The sequence below is a fragment of the Cervus elaphus genome, chromosome 25 (genome assembly GCF_910594005.1).
Source record: "Cervus elaphus chromosome 25, mCerEla1.1, whole genome shotgun sequence".
Taxonomy (NCBI): domain Eukaryota; kingdom Metazoa; phylum Chordata; class Mammalia; order Artiodactyla; family Cervidae; genus Cervus; species Cervus elaphus.
In genome coordinates, this window is record NC_057839.1 from 24965323 (window position 1) to 24988288 (window position 22966).

General features: G+C 37.6%; 1 protein-coding gene across 3 annotated transcripts in view; it reads right to left on the minus strand.

The window, feature by feature from the left end:
* GPBP1 (GC-rich promoter binding protein 1) overlaps nt 1-17596 on the minus strand; it is a 68173-nt gene extending 50577 nt beyond the window's left edge. For 2 of the 3 annotated variants that reach the window (XM_043887521.1, XM_043887519.1), the window contains exons 1-2: nt 17321-17596; nt 15165-16124 (exon numbers count right to left, since the gene is read on the minus strand). The gene's annotated coding sequence lies outside the window, so the exon portion shown is untranslated. Of the gene's footprint in view, nt 1-15150; nt 16125-17320 lie in introns of all 3 variants that reach the window. The other variant, XM_043887520.1, reaches the window with a different exon arrangement.
* Nucleotides 17597-22966: the final 5370 nt, after the last annotated feature.

Here is a 22966-nt window from a genome sequence, read left to right on the forward strand (position 1 = left end):
ATGATCCCAGTAACACTGATACACTTTCATAAAGCATAAAATACAGGTGATACAAGAAAAATACAGAAGATTTGAACACATCTTGCTCACTCCAATACAAACCTAGTGGATAAAAAGTTAGTAAGCGTATAGAAGATTTAAACCATACTCATTTAAATTTTAACAGATTTTATGTATCAAATGCTAAACCTCTAAACACAGAAAGTATATCTTCTTTTCAAGCACCCATCTCAGGCCACCAAGAAATCTTTAATAAATTTCAAACATACCTACAAATGACATTGTGTGTTAGTTGCTCAGTCATGTCTGACTCTTTGTGACCCCATGGACTGTAGCCCACCAGGCTCCTTTGTCCGTGGGATTCACATTACCTGACCACAATTCAATTAAACTAGAAATAACAAAACCAAGCCTCTACCACATGCAATTTTAAAACAAAATAAATGAAAAGAAGAAAAGTCACAAAACCAATAATTAATAAATTGGAAAAGCTGAAGAACTATAAATCCAAAACTGCTGTGAGGTGGGGGTAGGGACAGATCAGTAGAAAAGCTACTAGCACAAATATATAAAATCAAAAATGACAACATTTAAAATCATAAACCATCTGAACAACTCTATGTAATTAAAGCTGAAAATATAGAAATGGACAATTTTTAGAAAAAGACAATTTACTAAAAATATCCCCAGTAAAGAGGAAATCTAAACAAATTATCATGAAAGCATCCCATTACCAAAAAAAAAGAAAAATACAGACTAAAGTGTCCTTGAGAACCAAGATTCTAAACTTTGAAAAAAGGAAATACACATGTAAGACAGAAGGCAATAAACAAAAACCCAGTGGTCCTAAACTTGAACTGGAAGTATCAATATGAACTCTACAGTACTGCAAAGTAAATAAATATACATTAAGACTGGTTTATAATTTAAATTGTGCTTTAAATATCAAGCATTCAAAATTTAACTCAACATGATAAACAACTATTACCTTTCTAAGAAACTCTTCCATCCACGGATGAATGGATAAAGCAGCTGTGGTACAAAAAAAAGGAAATCCTGCCATTTGTGACAACAAAAAAGGGTAGACCTTGAGAGCATTATGCTAAGTGAAATAGGTCAAGGAAAGACATATACTATATGATCTTACTTTTATGTGGAATCTGTTAAAATAAAAAAAACTAGAAAGAGATCAGATTTGTGGTTACAGAGTTGGAGTGAGGAACCCAATGGAGAAGCATAATCAAAAGGTACAAACTTACAGTTACAAGATAAGTACTAAGGATGTTATGTACAGCATGAGAAAATGGATGCTAACTAAACTTACTGTGGTAATCGTTTCACAATATATGTTAAGTGAAAACATGCTGTTATACACTTTGAATTTACACAAATCATATATGTCAATTTATATCTCAAACTTAAAAAAGATTAAAGGCATAAAAATCTTTCATAAGAAAAACCTTAACCATTTCACCACAAGTTATTTATCAAAAGATTCAACATAAATGTATGCTGTTCTATTAAACAATTAAGCTTCCCATAAAGAAATATCTGACATATTTGTTTTCTGTGTAACAAAAATGAAATATAGGGAGCCAAAACTCCAAACCAACACTTTTAAGAACATCCTTCAAAAGAACACATACTAGTATGGAATGAATGAACTGAATGGAGAACAGGAGAGAGGGGGGGAAGAATTCATGTCCTATTTACAGAATAATGGGCCTGATAATCTGCATTTCAAAGGCAAATCAATTATCTAGAATTAGGAAATAATAAACATTAAATATGTGGTTCCTTAATTCCAGATTAAATGACTTTTTAACTCCCTTTTTTATTTAACATAACTCAACTTTAAAAGTCACAGTGACTTTAAGGCACCATAACATCAATATGTGAACAGAAAGAAACCTCAGTGAAAGAACGAAAAGTCCACGTAGACAACACATACAGAAATTTAGTATAAAAGTCTGGACAACTCTCCTACTTCAAAGTTTACTCAAAATAATCAAACAGATTAATAATTTAAAGGAGAAAAAAGTCAAAGTCATTACAGAAAAAGAGAAATTTTAATTATCTCAGAAAAGGGAAGAAAGGCCTTTCTACATATGACACAAGAAAAGAGAATAAAAACGTATTTACATACAAACTCAAAAAACATTCTATTTGATGAAAATCATAATCAATGTCAAATAAAACATCATTATACTGGGGGAGGGCAGGGAATACTTGTCACACAAAGCATATATAAAGGTAGTTTGCCTTCATACACAAATGTTCCTATAAATCAACAGAAAAAGAACTCACAGAAAAGGGGTAAATTGAGAAAAGGATATAAAGAGTTCACAGAAAAAGATCTTATATGTAAAATTTTTATTCTCAGGCATTTCCTGGTGGTCTACTGGTATTAATATGGAATAATCTTCCAAGATAATTCCTTAAGTAAAGAAGGTTAGATAGCAAGATGGAGGGACTTTCCCTAGTGATCCAATGGTTAAGAATCCATCTTGCAATGCAGGGGACACAGGTTCAATCCCTAGTCTAGGAACTAGGATCCCACATGCTGCAGCACAACTAAACGTGCACACCACAATGAAACCCAACTTAGACCAAAAAAAAAAAAAGAGCAAAGTGGACATCATGCTTCCACTTGTACTAGAAAGAAAAATATCATGTGCTTATATATCTATAAGATCTCTAGAAAAATTCATAGAAAACAGTTTATTCAGACAAGAACTATAGCTGGACAAAAGGAGAAGGTGACTTTTCTATTAAAAAAAAAAAAAAAAACACCTATGTACTATTTGTAATTTGCACTAGGTGCATGTATTCAAAATAATTTTAAATCCTCTTAAGTCTGACTCAACTTTACCAGTTCTTGAATCCTCAAACATTTTTATATAATCCATCTTTTTCTAAAGTCAAATTACACTGAAGGGTAAGATCCTAAGAACATCAACCAAGTTTCAACAAATGAATAAGTAAACCTAACCCTATGAATAAGTCAGTTCACAAAGTGCTAACAGATTCAGGATCCTTGATATGAAATTTAAAGATTTGGGGAATTCCCTGGCAGTCTAGTGGTTAGGATTCTGTGCTTCCACTACAGGGGGCAATCTCAGGGAACCAAGATCCCTCAAGCCACACAACATGGCTAAAAGTAAAAGAATTAAAATAATTTTTTAGAAAATAATTCAGGGAACTTTTTAAAGGACCTGATTATGAAGACAAAATATACAATGAATATATATATTCACACGCACACACGCTATTTGTTAGGCAATCTGCTTAGGATTTTACAGTATTATCTCATTTAGTTCTCACTATCCCCAGGAGGTTGATATTATCTTTTCTTCAAAAAAGAACAACAGGTTTTTAGATGGGAAGTACATTTTAAAGTTCCCAGGGTCACAGTACTAATCAGTGGTAGCTCAAATTCTTAACCTCTATATACACCCTACACATACTGTAAATAACCCAGGGTACATTAGGTAGAGACCATGTGTTATATAAAATATTAGCTTTAAGTTTAACAAGTATGTAAGTCAGTCTCTATGTTCTGAGTTTTAAGTTTCTGCCTTACCTGTCAGGCACCATCTTGGGTTTATAGCTTTGTATCAAACCATAGAAAATACAGACCTCAATCTCAATCTAGACAAAGTCTTTTAGGTGGCAAAAAGAAGACAAGTAGTCTGAACTTCCACAACAGTCACAACATGCCTTCCACTAACCTAGCCAACTTTATCTCCAAACAAGACTTGTTCTCTCATCAAATTCAATCCTTGGAAGGCCCTAATTTAAAGTACTAAGGTGAAAACATTTTTACTCACTTTTTCCCATTTCCACAAAGTGCCTATAAAAGGAACTCATTTTAAATGGAGATCAAAGAGTACAATGTGAAAGATCTAAACTATGAGCTAAAAAATAAATAAATAAACCTAAGGCAACTAGGCTTGCATAGGAAAAGTCCTTAAGACATCTTGATAATCAAGTAGTTTTCAACCTAGCTAGTGTTCATGAAGCAATGATTTCATCACTCACCTAATGATACCTGCTACAGTAGCCTTAAGTTTACCATCCTACCAGAGTTTTATTAAATAAGCCCCCTTGGAAGGGATCTAAAAGATTCAAAGCCAAAAGCAAACTGAGAAAATCTGCAATACCAAAAATAATTAAAGCTCTATGGACATAAATCTGCATTTGCCAAAGATATCAGTTAATATAAATGAATTGTCATGGCCTTCCTGATTTCTGAAAATGAGCCTAAAATTGGCCACCCACATATTTCAAGGTCACTCCTTGAAATGTAAACTGTTTTATCTTTTTAAGCCTGAGACTAGTTCCACTAAATTTCAATCCCTCTGACTGAACATTTCAAAACTATGGAAATTTTTTAAAAGGCCAGGGTTGTAATAAAAACAAGTCTTTATCAAGCAGTCCCTTCAGAAAGGTTACAGCAAACCCAACGTTAGCCTTGAATCTAGCAAACAGACTAGAAGTTCATGTAACAATTATTTAAGTCTAGGCAGATAAAGAACTTTCCTGGTGGCTTAGACCATAAAGAATCTGCCTACAACGCAGGAGACCTGGGTTTGATTCATGGGTCCAGAAGATCCCCTGGAGAAGGAAATGGCAACCCACTCCAGTATTCTTACCTGGAGAATTCCAGGGACAGAGTAGCCTGGCAGGCTATATATAGTCCGTAGGGTTGCACAGTCAGACACCACGAAGCAACTAACACTCTCAGGCAGATAAAACCGCTTCTAAATGATCAGACAACAAAGAAATTCAGCTATAAATAATCCCCTAACAAATTTTACCTAGCCCCCAGGCAGTTAAATAGAAGTTCTACAATAAAATACTGAGGGTGGTGGTGTAGGTGGGGGATGGATTACATTATCTAAGATGTCTTTGCTCTACCTAAACGCACGGAGCATATAACAATAAACAAAAATGAGACAAGGTACCTGTCCTCAGAAGTTTATGCAATAAAGATAGGTGAGAGGAGACAATTAAGAGACTGATCTGAATGTAATACAGTAACAAGAGAAATCAAATGTTACACAAAGGGGGTTGCCTACTTCACACAGAATGATTACAGAAAGTCATTCAGAATGTAACATATGAGCCTAAACTGAGCTAAAGAAGAAAAGAGACAGAGCATAAAGGCCCAAAGACAGGAAGGAAAATGCCTGGTGGATTTAAGGAAGAAAAGGCCAAATCAATGGTCTAGGATGACAGTAACCAAGGTTGCAGAGAAAAAGAAGGGACAATGAAGTTGCTTGTAGGCTACAGAGTCTGCATGTTATTCTTAGGTCCAATGGAAAGACCATGCTCTGGGAATAATGAATTATAATAATGCAAGAATGGCACAATTACAAAGTTACAGGGCTACAAGCAGTTCAAGTAAGAGAAGATCAAGGCTTGTAAAAGAACAGTGATGGTGGAGCAGAAATGGATATATTTGGGAGAGCAAAGAGATTTACTAAGATGAGACCTGATTATTTAGCCTGAATAGGCGGATGCTGTATCCGTTTATTGAGCTACGGAAGCACGGACAAAGCGGCTGGGAAAGACTCAAAGACAAGTTCAGTTTTGGATATGTTAAATTTGTAAATGAAATAAAGAAGTCAAGGTCGATTAAATTACAAGCCTAGAATATGGGGAGGAGGTCTGGACTGGAGATTTAAATTTGAGATCTTTTGCATAAAGATGCCATCTAAAATTTGGAACCATACTGCAAGTTAAGCAATTACCTCAGAAGAGTGTAACGACTATGGTTCAACAATTTTAAAACAGGTCATAAATGCAATCTAAATACACCTAGTTTTTGCTCAGTTCCCTACCTTCCCTTATCTACAATCTCCCTCCTGCTGATCACATGCTCCTCAAACACTACTATCTATATGGCCCAGCCGTAACACTACTACTACTACTACTACTGTTGCCATCATTTTACAATTTCAAAGCATTTAACATTGATTATTTCTGTAATGATAACTTTGTGAAGCAAGAAAAAAACTAGTTTTACCAGAGCAGAAAATAAAGTCTTAAAAAGGCTGGCCTGGCCAACATTAAATAGCTTTTATTTACTAGATGATATGAAATCAGCATTCAAATTTAAGGACTGTGTTTACTCTATGTTCACCGAACTTCAGAGAAGACAAACTACATGAGTTTAGGAATCTTGTATTATTACCTTGTTTGCTACTAAATGCCCAGCACCAATCAAAGTACAGGCACATAACAAACATCTACCAGGCAATAAACATCTCTAGCACAGACTAATACTCAAGAAATAAAAATCCCAGATCCACTGTTGAGTCAATATTTTACCATAAATAAGATGATATGCTTGTATCTTACTTTCTCATTTGCTACATAAAAATGCTGTCATTTATTTTCCAAGTATGCTTACATATAAATTAGATAATATCTAACATCGCAAGCCATTCAAAAGACAATTGCTCCATGAATTCAAGATGGCATTATTTTGCAACAGGTCGTATTTCATATCCCCATAAAAACAATTTCCCCCTTTAACCTAAATTTCCTATAAAAGATGTCAATCAGGTTTTAAAATAAAGCAGAAAGAAAAAGTCAAAAGCTACCATTTGTATTTATTAACTACTGCTTTGTGGAACTGACATATATCAAAGAAGACACAAACAGTTCCACATATGTAAGGTCAATTGACATTCAACAGAGGTATTTCAACATCATTCAATGGGAAACAAAGTCTTTTCAACAAACAGGAGAGTAAGACATCTATATTTAAAAAAGAAAAAAATGACCCTCAATCCTTTCACATGCAAAAAAAAAGAATTCACTCCAAATGGATCACAGATCTAAAAATATAAACTACAAAACTTCCAGAAGAAAGCTAAAAAGCAGAAGAAAATCCTATGAATTCGGGTTAAGTAAAAATTTCTTATGACACAAAAAAAGCACAAATCATGAAAGAAAAATAACCAATTTTACTACAAGTTTTAAAATGTCTGATCTCCAAAACACAGTTAGAAAATGAAGATAAACCACAGATAGGAAAAATTTGCAAAATACGTTATCTAATACACTTATAGTTAAAATAAAGAATTCTTAAATTCAATAAAACAAGCTAATCTTTTAATGGATCAAAGACTTGAATAGACACTTCACCAAAGCACATTAAAAGATGCTTATCATGTCACTACACTGTATGATAGCTTTAATGTGGCTAACTGCCCACTCAACTACCCTAGCAGTAAATAATATTAAAGCAAAAATTAATCAACTTGAGGTACTTTTCTTCCTTAAAGAACAAGAGTATTTATTAGATCACCTGCTTCTTTTTAAGAAGGGCAAATAACCTGTAGCATATGGTCTGGAAATTAGGGGGCAGAGAGGAGGGTATCTGATCATACTTTGCTATTATATATTGAAATACATTATCATAAATGTCTATTTTCTCATTACGGCTGTATAACATTGTGATCTTACTATATGCATAGGCTATTTTATTTCAGCATAGTATAGAGCACTTTAAAAAGTATTTGTCACAAAAGGTTAGGAATATGACAGAATTCTGTACCACCGCTCTAGAGCTGTGCTGTCCAATATGGCAGCTAGTGGTCATAGGCTGTAATTTAAACAAAAATTAAACAAATCTTAAAATTGAAATCCACATCTGCACTACCTGCATTTCAAATATCCATAAGGACATATGAAGTCTTAAAGTGTTAGTCGCTCAGTCGTGCCCGACTCTTTGCGATCCCATGGACTGCAGCCCACCAGGCTCCTTTCCAGACAAGGATTACTGGAGTGGGTTGCCATTTCCTTCTCCAATGACATATAGCTAGTGATTATTATACTGAAAGAACAGACACATAATCTTACACCTTTTCACAAAGTTCTGTTGGATAGCACTGCTCTTAGAATAAGACCTACTATTTAGAACCTTGGAATGCTAAGGAAGCTAATTGTAACAGAAGAATGCAAATAATCCAAATTAGGGTTCCCTCACTTACTGAGAAGCTTGCATAAATTATTTAATTTCAGACTGACTTTCTTAAACCACTGAACAGAAATAGCATTTATTTTACATGATAATTTGGGGAAACACTTTATAAATTAAATTGCTATATAAACATTAGTCATGAGGTGATTCTAAAGGAAAATATTCCTGAAAAAGAACTTATGTGAGCATTTTATTAACAAGTCACAACTGTATCACATTAAGGAAAATAAAATTTAGTTGCTGGCTAAGAATAAAGTTTCTAAATTCCTGAAACAGAATAGAATTTGACTTTCTTCCTACTTACTATCATCCTAAAACTAACTATGAGCCATAATGGTTGGAGGTTCTAGGTTCTGGATACAGAATGTGTGGACTCAGAAACCCCACTTATTGGCTGTGTAACCTTAATAAGCAATTTAAAACCTCTGACTTCATTTTCTTACCTATAAAACGAGAATAGAACCTTCCCACAAGCTGCACCTATGAGGATCAAATTAGTTAATACAGTTAAAAAGGTTTGAATACTGCTTGAAACATTATAAGTATTAATATGGATTAACCCATTCATTATGATAGATGTTGATATCAAGAATAAAGAACTCCTATAACTCAACAACAAAAACAGTCTGGTTTAAAAATGGGCTAAAGGTGTTTCTCCAAAGCATACAGATGACCAAAAAGCACACCAGACATCACTTATCACATTACTAACCACTAGGGAAATCCAAACCAAAACCATAACAATACCACTTCACAACCATTAGAACACAATACACAAAAAACAACAAATGCTGAGAAAAATTTGAAGAAATTGGGACCCCTGTACATCGCTGGTAGAAGTAAGAAACGGTGCAGCCTCTATGGAAAACAATATGGTGGTTCCTCAATTAAAAATAGAATTACCACAAGATCAGCAACTCCATTTCCGGGTATCTATCCAAAAGAATCGAAAGCAAAGATGCAAACAAATATTTGTACTCCCATGTTCACAGCACCATTATTTACAATAGTCAAAAGGTGGAAGCCCGAGTGTCCATTAATGCATGAATGGATAAATAAAATGTGGTACATGCACATATAATGGATTAGAGTCTTAAAAAAAGGGTATTCTGATTGACCCATGGTACAACATGGATGAACCTCAAAGACGCTCAAAGGAAATAAGCCAGTCACTAAAGGACAAATTTGCATGATTCCACTACTACGAGGTACCTAAAGTAGTTAAGTTCATAGAGACATAAGGAGAGTGGTGATTTCCAAGGGTTGGGAGGAGCAAGAAATAGTTATGGTTTAACGGGTACAGAGGTTCAGTTTTACAAAATGAAAAGAGCTCTGGAGATGAGTGCTGGTAATGGCTGTGTCTAACAACATGAATGTACCTAAATGCCACAGAACTATACACTTAAAATTCAGCATTTCAGTTATTTTTATGTTATGGGTATTTTGCCACAAACTATTAATTAGAACCAAAAAGTCTACTTTATTATAAACATATCTAATTTCCTTGAAGATATCTTTCAAAATATTTAAGAAGTGTTTCAAAGAGTACAGTATCAATAGGTAAGAGGTACCCAGAGTAGTTAAATTCATAGAAGATACAACAGTGACTGCCAGGGACTTGGGAGAATGGAAAATGGAGAGTTAATGGGTAGCATTCAATTTGAGAAGATAAAAGAACGTTCTGGAGATGGACAGTGGTGATAATTGCACGATGTGAAGGTACTCGAGGTCACTGAAGTGTACACTCAAAAAAGACTAAAATGGTAAATTTTACATTTATTTTACAATAGAAAAGTTCCTCATTACACAGATTGGGAGATTAGTGCAAATGGGGCCGAAGATTTTACTTCTCTATCTCATACAGTGGCTCAAAAGGCAGAAAAGACTTATATCTGCTAAACTGATACAAATTTAGAAACTATTTTCTTCTCTAAACTTAAAACAACCTATTTGTGGGGATGAAGACTTTACCTAATTATATTGACAACGTGTGGGTGTCCTCGGTCACTCAGTAGTGTCCAACTCTTTGCAACCCCATGGGCTGCAGACTTCTCGGTTCATGGAATTTTCCAGGCAAGAATGCTAAAGTGGAATGCCATTTCCTACTCCAGGGGAATCTTCCCAACCCAGAGATCAACCAACCCGCCCCCGCCTCTTGCATTGGCAGGCAGATTCTTTACCACTGAGCCTCCTGGGAAGCCCCCATACTGACAGCAACAGGTTGTAAAAGAATTACCCCCTAGTTTTTTTAACTATGTCCACAAAATCTTTTGACAAAAGGTGGAACCATACTTCTTACTCCTTGACTGTGGGCTAGACTTAACAGCTTGCTTCTAATGAAAAGAATGTGGCAGAAGTGACTTCTGAGATTAGGTCAGAAAAGGCACTGCACACTTCTACCTACCTTTCTTCTCAGATCACTTCCTCTGGAAATGCAGCTGCCATGCAAACAGCTGGAGATCTACATATGCAAAGGAAATTGAGTCCTCTAGACAACAGCCAGCAGCAACCTGCTAGCCCAAAGAGGAACACCTTCTTAGAAGGAGACCCTCTAGGCACCAGTCAAGCCTTCAAATGACAGCAACCCTTGAGATTTTTGTAAAAGACATAGAAGCCAGAACCACTCAGCTAAACTGCTACCCAATTTCTGACCCACAGAAAATCCATGTGCAATAGTATTCTTTTAACTCCCCTGTTTAAAGAATATACAGTTTTAAGTAAAAAAAAAAAAAAATGTTTTGCCATTAGAAAGAAAAAAACAAGAACATACAATTGACCCTTAAACAACATAGTCATTAGAACTGTGCAGGCCCACTTACATGTGGATTTTTATCAATGTTAAATACTAGACTACTACACTACCCAAAACAGGTTGAATTTGTGGATGCAAAACTGCAGATACCAAGAATCCTCAGATATAGACGTCTGGCCTTCTATATGCAAATTATCCAATTCAAAGGTGAGTGCCCATAATCCCCATGTCATTCAAGAGTCAACTGTGTTATTTATGTTCACTGAAAGCTAACTTGTTTTTACTAGTATACACACATACGTAAAGACAAAAAAATGACAATTTTTCAGCTAAATTTTTTAAAGGTATCTGCGAGGTGCAACCAAAACAATCCATTTAACTAGAATTTTTAAGATCCTTGCTTCAAAAAAACAAAAACAAAAACACAAGTACGGAACAACTTCTAAACAGAGTTTTAAAAATACATAACCTGGAAACTGAATTAACGGGTAGGAAATGAAGATGAAAACAACGCACTCCCCAAATTGTGAACACAAAGATGACTAAAGAAAACTGGGCCTTCCCTGGTGGTCCAGTGGTTTGGAGTCCACCTGCCAATGCATGGGACATGGGTTTGATCCCTGGCCTGGGAGGATCCCACATGCCTCACAGCAGGAGCGCAGCTACTGAACCAGCGTTCTGGAGTCCAAGCAACACAACTAGAAAAAATCCACACAGCAACTAAGTCCAGCACAGCCAAAAATAAATAAATAAAAATTTTTTTAAAGAAACTGAATATGATCTTTTATATAAAAAGATGCAGAAAACAGCAATTACTTGAAGAGATACAGCACAAAAGCTTGTAAGCATTCTGCTGGGTGGGACAGCTAACAAAAAGGAGAAAAGCAGGCAGGTAAAACTGAAAAGGAAATCCAATCATAAAAGTCTTATCAGTAATTACATTTTGTGTCTCGTGATCCTGCTGTTGAACCTGCTCTCCAAAAAAATACATGGAAGCACTTTCAAATACATCTATTTCAGAGACTTCTCAAATCAGTCTCCCATCCACATAGCCAGAAAGAACTCATGTTAGGAGCCCCTCACACATGAAACATTAAAAGAGGGGAGGACATAGGATACATCTCTTTGCAACTTGCTCTTTCCGAAATATTCCAGACATGACCCAAAAGGCTGCTAAAGTAACAAAACCAAGAACTGTAATTTAGGCAGATTTCTCTGGCCACAGTAAAAGACTTTGTAGAGACGTAAACTCAACTAAGGACCTCCCTGTTGGCTCAGACGGTAAAGAATATGCCTGAAATGGGGGAGACCCGGATTCAACCCCTCGGTTGGGAAGTTTCTCTGGAGGAGGGCATGGCAACCCACTCCAGTATTCTTGCTTGGATAATCCCCATGGACAAAGGAGCCTTTCGGGCTACAGTCCATGAGGTTGAAAATAGATGGACACAACTGAGCGACTAAGCACACACACACAAACTCAATTAAAGTAGGGTATTTCCTTAGCCAAAGATCAAGCTAGGATGATAGATTAAACTGGAAATGAGAAGGAAAGCGTGACTAGGATGCAGGTAATGCCGTTAACAGAAACAAGAGACAGAAATAATTTCAGAGACCATAGTATTAGTTTAACATGTAAACATATTAAACAGAATTTTAAAATGTTACACATACAATAAAACTTTACCTATGTACTACACCTCACAATTAACAAAAAAGCCTTCACATATTTTATTTCCATCATTTTTATGAAAAAATTAAAGCCAAAAGAAATTAAGTAAATACGTGCATGCATGCTAAGTCGCTTCAGTCGCGTCTGACTCTTGCAACCCAAAGGACTATAGCCCGCCAGGCTCCTCTGTCCATGGGATTCTCCAGGCCAGAACACTGGAGTGGATGGATTGTCATCCCCTCCTCTAGGGAATCTTTCCCGCCGAGGGATCGAACCCCCATCTCTTAGGTCTCCTGCACTGACAGGCAGGTTCTCTACCACTAGCACCACCTGGGAAGCCCTTAAGTAAATATACAAGGTCACAAAGACCCTTTTCTAATATTCCAAATACTAGTCCTAACTCCCCCAAAACTACCCTTTTCCTACATCACTACCCCTAACTGGATCTAAATTGTTATCTAAACGCTTTTATTAAAAAGTGGTTGAGTCAAAGACAATTAGATAATCTGGCCTATTTAGGTTCTAGCCTCACTTGTAATTTTACTTTCAGATTAGAGGTTCCCATCCTTAGTCCCTTCCCTTGTTGAATTTTACTTTCTTCTCTCTTCTGTTCATTTCATAATCTGAAACCATACTTTAATTTTTAGCTAACCAAAAGTTAGCACTCAAATAGCTACTAACAAATTGTAAAACAGTGGTTTTTCTTCTTTTAGCTGGTCTCCAAGCTCCACTAGTAATCATTATTAACTAAAGAAAAGCAGTAAATGAGAAGAAAAACAAAAATATCAGTGATAATATTCAAACAATTAATAAAAGTAAAATCCACATGAAGACAGTATTAAACATGGCTAGTTTGGGTCTCTCTAGTCCAACTTGGAGACTTGGTCAAGACTCCTACACCAGTCTCAGTCTCCCTAAAATTTTTAATTTCTCACCTATACAACTAGTAGTAGTTTTCTCTATGATATACTACTATGTACTACACAATCATCACCTACAAATGTTAATCATTGTAATTGTTATTTTAGACCTATATATTGTTCAGGCACAGAAGTGGGGGAAGGGGGGAATGGGAGAAAGGGAGATAGAGGTATTTATGGGGGGGAAGAACCCAACCATTACTTCAATTACTCTGGTACTGTGTATCTCAATGCCAAGAAAATAATGAAATATTTATCAAAACACTCAAGTTGAATAAAGCTGCCCTTGAACAACTACCGTAAGCAAATTCAAGGATTAAAGTTAATTGTTAAAAACCCTGGTCACTAGAGTCATCTTTATCCTGATATTACTGCTTGGAGCAACAGGAGAAATTTAAAGAAAAATAATCACAAACAGTAAATCTTATGTGGTTCTTTTCTATAAAAGAACCATTCACTTCCAGTTCAAATTCCTAATCACATTCAAAATGCATGTTCTTAGATAAGTAACTTGAAAACCCACTAAGGTTGAGCAATACGTAAAATACAGGCTTCCGAAGCAAAGAAAAGGGCAGAAAGGGGGTTGTTCTCATCACAGGTTTATATAAATAAAGGTGTAAACTAAGTTAGAAGTACTACACAAAGCTCTGATAGAGAAAACAAATCTCCTATTCTTTTCTGACAGATTTATTTAACTCTAATCTCAATTTTACATCAGAAAACAAAATACCACGTATGTCTAAATACCTACAATCTTTTGGACTCTCCTACCTCTCCTGCTCTAAGAGAGCTAACAGGATTCAACAGCATAACAACAAAACAATAAATGAGTCAAATGACCAGTTATTAGGCTATCCTGGCAAAGTGTGCAACTATTACAGTATTTTTTAATCTCAGAGAGATAATTAAGTGAAAAAAATAACCCTCTTAACTTTAGCTACATTCGTCTGTTAATATAAACCGCTTCAAAAATAAATTTTAGTCAATTTTTTAAAAACACTTCTACTGAATGCCTATGACTCACTAAAATAAACTAAATGCAATAACAAATCATAATACCAGTCAATCCTCAAATAAACAATTAAAAGATGATACTCTTTTGTCAAAGGATTTTTATTACAGCAATTAATATTCACAACTTTTTTTTTTTAACCAAGATTTGTTTATAAACTTAAGGCAACACTACCTTCTGGAGGCAGAAAATATATACTCTTTTTTTTTTTTTTTTAAGTTAAAGGTTCTTAGTGTACCTTCTCTTCCTCTCAGTTTCTGTTCCTAGTAATGACTTTTTGAAACTTTTTGGAACTTAATGAACAATCTGAAATACAAAGCCACTTCAAAATTTGTTTCAAAAAATTTCTGTAATGGATTAAGAAGTTAGGAATTGTTACCCCTTAAAACAATTTACTTCATGAAAGACCAGATTAAAAGTCAAGCCCTGTAATTTGTTTAAACAACTACCTAATTCTACACTGGAACACTAAACTGCGTTCAGAATGTAATCTAAACTCATATTTAGGAAGTAAATTGGCTATTTGTTGAGTTTTTTCCTACCTTTCTATTAATCCATAAAGCCATACTGACCATATGGATTTGTCTCTTCAGAAGCACAAAAACTTCAAATGTGAACAGTTTCATCTGAAATATTCTTAACAATTCTTTCTGCATTTCAATTTACTTAACAGTTCTTTACAGACTGCCCAGGAAACTGAAGCCAAGGAATCTGACTGCAAGAAACTGAAAGGCTTCCAAAGAATAACATAGGATAAAGTTGACTCATTACAGTTTACAAATGAACATTTGATTTGCTCACCATATAGTACTTACAAATTCCAACAGGACTGCACAGGAAGGTGTTGGGTTTGTCTCTGTAATCTTTATGTTTTCCAGTTTGTTTTTTTATTTTGTATCCTCTGAAATAATATCCAAGTTCTTTGAAGACACTTAACCTATGGCTATTTGACATAGAGTTACTTCAGTCAGCTACCCATACTTCTGTTTTAAAGTTTTCATATGGCTATCGCCAGAATTAGCCAAGTTCCTTGGATTTTAAGATTTTTAAGTCTTCTTTATTATTCCATGTACTTGTCACTGTTGTACTTATCCACTCCAGATGAAATAATCCAATTTATGAGTCAAAAAGCAAAAACAAAAAGAAAATTTCACATCTGAAGAGCATTCCTAAACATCAGCATAAACAGAGACTATCTCAATACTACCATGCTGCTGGGAAACTGCCACATCTTAAATTTCCACGTAAATAAAAGATAAAAGCAAAAAAACTCTGTATTCATTCAATGTCTTCATTTAGAAAAGCTGTCCCATTGTGACACGAAAAGGGCTGAGGTCAAAAATTCCTAAAACTTTTAATAAAGGTAAAAATAAACTGCCATGAAAAACTTCAGCAATATTTAAACAGTAATTTGAAAACTGCCGAAACTACTCAGTACACAAATCAAACATATCTTACAGTTTTGGCTGAAGAACACCAACAACAGGGGAGGGGTTGGGGGGAAGGCAAAAACACCACCAGCTGAAACACTTTAAACCAGTTATATAATCCGTTTGAACCAAAATACTGAAGAAATGCCTGGGTCTCTTTTTAAGTAGCTTGTAGAATTGTTCACTACTATCAATTCACTTCAGAGATGATTCTTGCCAATTTTAATAAACTTCTGGGGTAAAATTATCCAAAAACATTGTAATTCCAAAATGGCCACTTGAAATATCCGGGGCCTTTTACACAAAACCTAGAAGATGATCTTCATATCTGAGTAATTCAATCACCTGTAAAAGTTATAAAAAAAATTTTTTTAATTACACACTTAATTTTAATTTTGAACTAAAAATTAATCCCCATCCTCAACAGTCAACCTCTGGAGGGAAAGGCACTTCCGCACCCAAAAAAGGTCTACTGTATGAAAAGGACTTCAAAATATGTAGAGGGGGACAAAAAAAGGTGGGAGATGGTATTACGGTAGACAAGTGCTGATTCCAACTGGGAAGGGTGTGCAGATATAAGGTAGAGGAATTATATAAGCAAACCTTCTTATACTTTGAGTAAATGTTACAAACGAGCAAACAATCTTCTAAGAGATCTTCCGTATTTTCTATTCAAATCTACCAAAAGAAAACGCAAAGACAGGTGTGCTGCCACGCAGCATTACTAAATGCAACTTAGCGAATGAGGGATATAAAGAGAAAGACGCTCCCTCCAAATCAGAATGTCCAAAGGAAAGGGGCACATTTTCCCCATTCAGAGTAGGAAGGTAAGTGGCCGGGAAGTGGGACAAGAACATTCCTTAAATCCGCCCGAGGGTAAGACTTACCCGGCAGCCACGAGATGTGAGGGTTCCCATTTCCTTGAATTAAGAAAACAGGTTTCTCTCAACACTGAGGGGGTGGAAGGTACTGAGCCCTTCTCGTATACCACGTTAAGAGTGCTTTTCTCCCCAACCAGACCGAGTTCCCTCAGACCCTACAGGACTCAGAGGGGCAAGGCTGCGCTCGCCTCGGTCCACAGTCACGGACCTGGAGAGGCGGGCTGAGCGGGTGCGCTGAGAAACAACCAAAGGCCACAACTCGGCCTGGACTCTCTCAACCCTCAGACAGCGGCAGCGGTGCAAAAGGAGGCGGGCGCCTGCGAGAGGCCGAAGGGAGGAAGACCGAGCACGAAAGGCGTCGGACCCATTCCCAGCCTCCGCCAAACAACACCCCCCCGCCCAAGCCGCCCGGGCTAAGCCACCCACCCCCTCCCACAACCGCCACCTCCGCTCCACCCGGACCAAGTCAATACCTAGAGGGGCCTCGCCGCGCCGTCCTTCCCTCTCTGTCCTCGCTCTCCCGCCACCCACCCCCCAGTCCTCGGGCAGCCTCACACCTCGCGCCGCCAACGCCGCTCCCGACCCCTCAAACCTCAACGCCGACACGGGTACCCCCTCCCATCCCTAGACCCTGGCGCCGAGCGCAGAGGACGCTATTACCTTCTGCCACACCAGAGGTGCCCCTGGCCTAGGGGTGCCACTGCGCTCGATCCCGGGAGGAGGTTTTCGGTACTTTGAATAATCCCCTTTTGCCGCTTTTCCCTCCCCCACAACCAGTCTCAGTCCCAAAATGGCGCCGACCCGATCCGCAATGTTCTGGGCCAAGTCTCGCGAGATCGTGGAAGGTGGCGAGGCGGGGAAGAAACTAAAGGGGCTGAGGAGAAGGGAGGGGAAAGGCGGGGCGAGGAGAGGGAGGAGGGAGATAGGGTGTGGAAGAAGCGGTGCGAACGAACCTACTGGGCGGGGCAGCGGGAGGAGCGTCTCCACCAGAGAACCTTCTGGCCTAAGCAACCGCTCACGCCCCGGCCAAAGAAGCACCGCCCTCTACGTCGAGCGGCTGGGGGAGGGGAAGAGGGCGTGGTTATGCCTAGGGGAGGGGCTTCGAGGAGGTCCCGGAGGCAGGAGCGCGCGGGGGGCGGTGGCTCTGCGCGGTGACGTCAGGAGCAGCTGGAGTCGGGGATTACCCCCTGCTGCTGACGTGAGGATGGTGAACAATCGGGAATGTTCGGCGGAAAGGGGAATTCCCCGTTACTCCCTGAGGAGCCCCTCCTCCCGCCCTTCCCCCCGTCCGCGCCCGCCCCGGAGCCTGGGATGGTGGGGCTACGGGAGGGCGAGAGGAGAACGCCGATTCGGCAGGCGGCCGCGCCGGCTCGAGTGGCTCGCGCCGCGGCGTCTACCCTGGCTGGATGCGCTGAGGAGCGGCGGCGCGCGCGATGCGCCGGATACCTCGCTCAGGCCTGGGAGGCTGAGGGATCACATGCTCGCCGGTACACAGACCTGCGCGAGCGGAGCGCAGACGGAGTTGGCGCAGGACTAATCCGGCGCCTTGAAGCAGTGGATCCACTGTCGTATGCAAATACGAGAGTGTCGAACATAAATAATATACGCGAGGCCGGTGACTGAGGAGACGAGACTCGCTGATTGGGAACGAAGCCCAGATTGTCAGGGATAAAAGTAGCTACTGGATATAACCGTGCTAATTATCGTTTTTCTCTTTATTAAATCTACAGCAGGGGAGGATTATTTCAACAGTATCTCGGTCCCTCACAGCTCGTAAGGTTCGGTATAATAAATTTTGTGGGCGTCACCGTTTTCTAATTGCGATGCCTTTTTTGCTTTGAAACTGAAGACTCACGTTGAAACCTGTGAAATCAGCCTTTCAAGGGGTATCGCAAAGTAAGAAAAGTAACCGTATTTCTTTAGCAAGTATGTAGGGGAAGGGTGTCTTAACGAGGGAAAAACCGGAGAAGAAAAATTTCTTGGCTCTTCGCCCTCCTCCAAGCCATGAGGATTTCATACACGGAAACTTTATGGTTCTTTTATGTGCATTATGGGGTTTGTAGTTTAATGAACTGCTTCTAAAAGCTACCTGAAAAAAATAAATATAAAAAAAACAAAAGCTACCTGAAAGAATGTTTGAATATAAACTCTCACCAAAAATTACACCTCCCAATCTTTTCGTTTTAGTAGGGAAGATGGACACTTGGCAATTAATAATGCCTCGCTGAGTGCAAAGAAATGAGAATTAACACTTGCTGGATTCCTTGTCTGTGGCAAGTACTTAATTCTTACACTAGTCTCTGAAGTGGTGTTGTTTTCCTCCTTTTGCAGATGAGGAAACTGGTTCAGATTACACAACATAGGATGTGGGTGCCACCACTTGGCTGTACCGTACTTTAACTCAAGTGTGTTTGGGTCTTAATTCACGTTCTTTACACCACACCACATTGCTTCCATAGAAATAACGTACGTATTGGGACGAGACCTGCTGCTGCTTCTATTTCTAAGCATGGTGTCAATTCAACAAACAAAGGAAAATATTGATGCTTTGAAAACACGAATTGTACCTTTCATATGGCAAAAGATATAAAGCTGAAAACCCAATAGTGAATGGAGAAACAGTTGTAACATGGATGACAAAAATGTTAATATTTAATTATATACAGTTGGTTACTATCCGTAATATCTAATAATGTTCAATTTACATAATAAATACATTAAGAGCTCTTACAAATTATTAAGGAACAGGCAACCATACTAACTCTTTTAAAAGGTCAAAGGACATGAAGAAGCCAGTCATGTGTCAGTAATTATATGAAAAGATGTTCTACCTCACTAAAAATCAGAAAAAATGAAAATAAAACTAATAGTGACATACTGTACTACATTTCACCTAGCAGACTGACAAAGATTTAAAAAGAATAAAAACTAGATGAAGGTATAAGATAATAAGGAATAGGCATTTGTGTATCAACAGCTATTCTACATCTGAGAATTTTTATTAGTAAAATAATAAGAAAGGTGTCCAACAATTTTATAAAGTATCCATTGATAAGTTGCTTATAATTACAAAAGCCATTTAAAATGATGATATACTTCTTTGTAAAAAATGATAACATGAAAAGATGTTCACAGCAGACATTACTGAAAAATGTCAGTTACAGGACTGTCCATTTTCTGTCATCTAGAAAAACTTTATATCAAAAGATTAAGTCTGACTAAATAGATATCAAAATGTTACCAATGTTTATTTCCAGGTAGAGAATCTTTATACTTGTTAAGGGCCTGTGTTATTTTCCTAATCATTAAAAAACAAGCTAACTAAAAAAAAATACAAGACTCTGTCTTCAACCAGTAATATGGTTTCCATTATTTTGTTCATTTAGTGAAATGTAAACAAAGGATTTATCACATAATAGTTTATTTTATTAGTTAGCATAACATTATAATAGTTTGAAAAACGCTTTTTTAACCAAGCCCTGTATAAGAAATAAGGGCTTCCCAGGTAACTCAATGGTGAAGAATCTGCCTGCCTATGCAGGAGAGGAAAGTGATGCAGTTTCAATCCTTGGGTAGGGAAGGTTACCCTAGAGTAGGAAATGTTAACCCATTCTAATACTCTTCCCTGAAAAATTCCATGGACAGAGGAGCCTGCCAGGATATAGTCCATGGCATCGCAAAGAGTTGGACACAACTGAGCATGCACACACTCTTCACTTTATATAAGAAATATTGACAAATTTGACAACTCTTTCAGTGATTTTATAAATATTAGTCATAAAGAGATTAAGTAACTTGCTTCAAAATAATGTTAGCTCGAGTATACATGATGTATAAATGAAGGTATTCATTTCCAACTTATGTGTAATAGTGAAAACCAGAAAACCTAAATGTCTGCCAACCAAGTGTGTGTGTGAGTGCATGCTGAGTGGTGTCCAACTCTTTGGGACCCCAGGGACTGTAGCCTACCAGGCTCCTTTGTTCATGGGATTTTCTAGGCAAGAATATTGGAGCAGGTTGCCATTTCCTACTTCAGGGTATCTTCCCAACTCAGGGATGAACCTGCCTCTCTTGCATCTCCTGCACTGGCAGAAGGATTCTTTACTACTGTGCCACCTGGGAAGCCCCTACCAGTCAAGTACTGGTTAAAAAATTAATGTGTATCCATATAGTAGAATACTATACAGCTGTTAAGAATAAGGTAGGCCAATATATGCAAAGATGTTCAATATGTTAAGAGGTAAAATTATGTGACAAAACAATATATATATATATGTATATATATATATAGCATCAGAATCTGTTTTTTAAAGTATGTATATTTATATAGCAATAATGAAAGAATAACTTTAATATTCATCAGATCAAGATTTTTTTTGTTTTATTCACTTCTGTGCTATTTGAATATACTATTTTATAATAATTTGATGTTTAAAACTTAATTGCCAAAAATCTAAAGCAGTTGGGAAGCAAAATATTTCTGTAGGAAACCTTGAATCTTTCCAAACTATATCCAGTGTTCCTTTTCTGTGTTCCCATTATGCAATCCTGTGTTCATATCTATGATTACCCATTTTTACCTCTACCTTGATCCTGGAAAGTGTCTAGGAACTTCCTTATCATCCCTCTACATGTAATTACAGTTGCTGATTTCCTTACTTGTCTCTACCATGGAACTCAAAGGTCCCTGAAAGCAGCAATTATGTTTTTCATATTTATTCATAGCAACTAGTATAGTTTTGGCCACAGCATAAATATTTGTTAAATGCATGGCTTCCCCACCTTAATCTTTGTTTTTGCCACATACTATTATACTTGTGGGCTTCCCTTGTAACTAAGTTGGTAAAGAATCTGCCTGCAATGCAGGAGACCCGGATTCAGTCCCTGCATTGGGAATATCCTCTGGAGAAGGAAATGATAACCCACTCCAGTATTCTTTCCTGGAGAATCCCATGGACAGAGGAGCCTTGTAGGCTACAGTCCATGGGGTCATAGAGTCGGACACGACATAGCATCTAAACCACCACCAATAACAATTTTTATGTACAAAAGTTGTACATGCAGAACATTTGACAGATACAGAAGAGTATAAACAAATAAAAATTACCTATAGTCCACCACCCAGAAATAATGGTTCTTAAGTTTTATTAATGTATTCCTTTCAAGGATTTGTTCTTAGTATGTCTTTGTATCATCATATATGTTAAGCTAACCTTTATATCCCTTTTTTATTCCATATGTTCAAAACTTCCCACATTTAAAAAATTCTTCCTTTTGTCTATGGTTCATTTTAAGGATTAGCATAACATTTGATATCTAGTCTTTATGATCTGTTTAACAATAAGGATGGTCATTATTTTTGAGCCACTTTTCTAATGTACCTTTCCCTAGAAAAGGTTCCTGATCCTGTTAAGTTTCACTCAATTGCCCATGGGATATTTCCAGGCACGAGTACTGGAGTGGGTTGCCATTTCCTTCTCCAGGGGATCTTCCCAACCCAAGGATCGAACCAGGGTCTCCCGCACTGCAGGCAGACGCTTTACCATCTGAGCCACCAGGGAAGCCCCAATTCATGATTATAAATTTAAATTTACCAAGTATTTTTTCTCCTTTTGATGAGTTTTTTAGTTGTGACAGTGTTAGTCACTCAGTCATGTCCAACCTTTTGCTATCGCATGGACTGTAGCCTTCCAGGCTCCTCTGTCCATGGAACTCTCCAGGCAAGAATACTGGAGTGGGTAAACATTTCCTTCTCCAGGGGATCTTCCTGACCCAGGGATCAAACCCAGGTCTCCTGCATTGCAGGCAGATTCTTTACTGTCTGAGCATAGAACTAATTGCTGAATAATTGACCACTTACTCCTTACTCAAAGCATATATGTGAATTGACAAATATTCTCTGGGCTCCAGTTATGGGTGGCCCAGTTTTGCTAATTGGCACTTACACGTCTGTGTTCCTCTCTTTGTTCTAGGAGATATGGAGGAACACTATTAGCATGAGCACAATTGTCAACAAAATTTTTAAATGGTCTCTCCAATATGTGACTTTCAAAACACAGACTCTTCTTGCATGGTATCTATAATTTTAAAGCTGTAGCATATAAATGCATGTAAATCACTGAAGATAAAATGAAAACACTTTTTAAAAGTCTTGGAATCTATTTCAACATGTTGTTTCCTCTGTGATCTCTGAAAATGAAATATGAGGAGCCCTGGAGGCACAATAGCCACCATCCCCTGCACCTTGTTACTGAGTGACTTGAGAGAAACTGAGTCAAGAGCTGGGCCCTGACTCTAGGTATAATA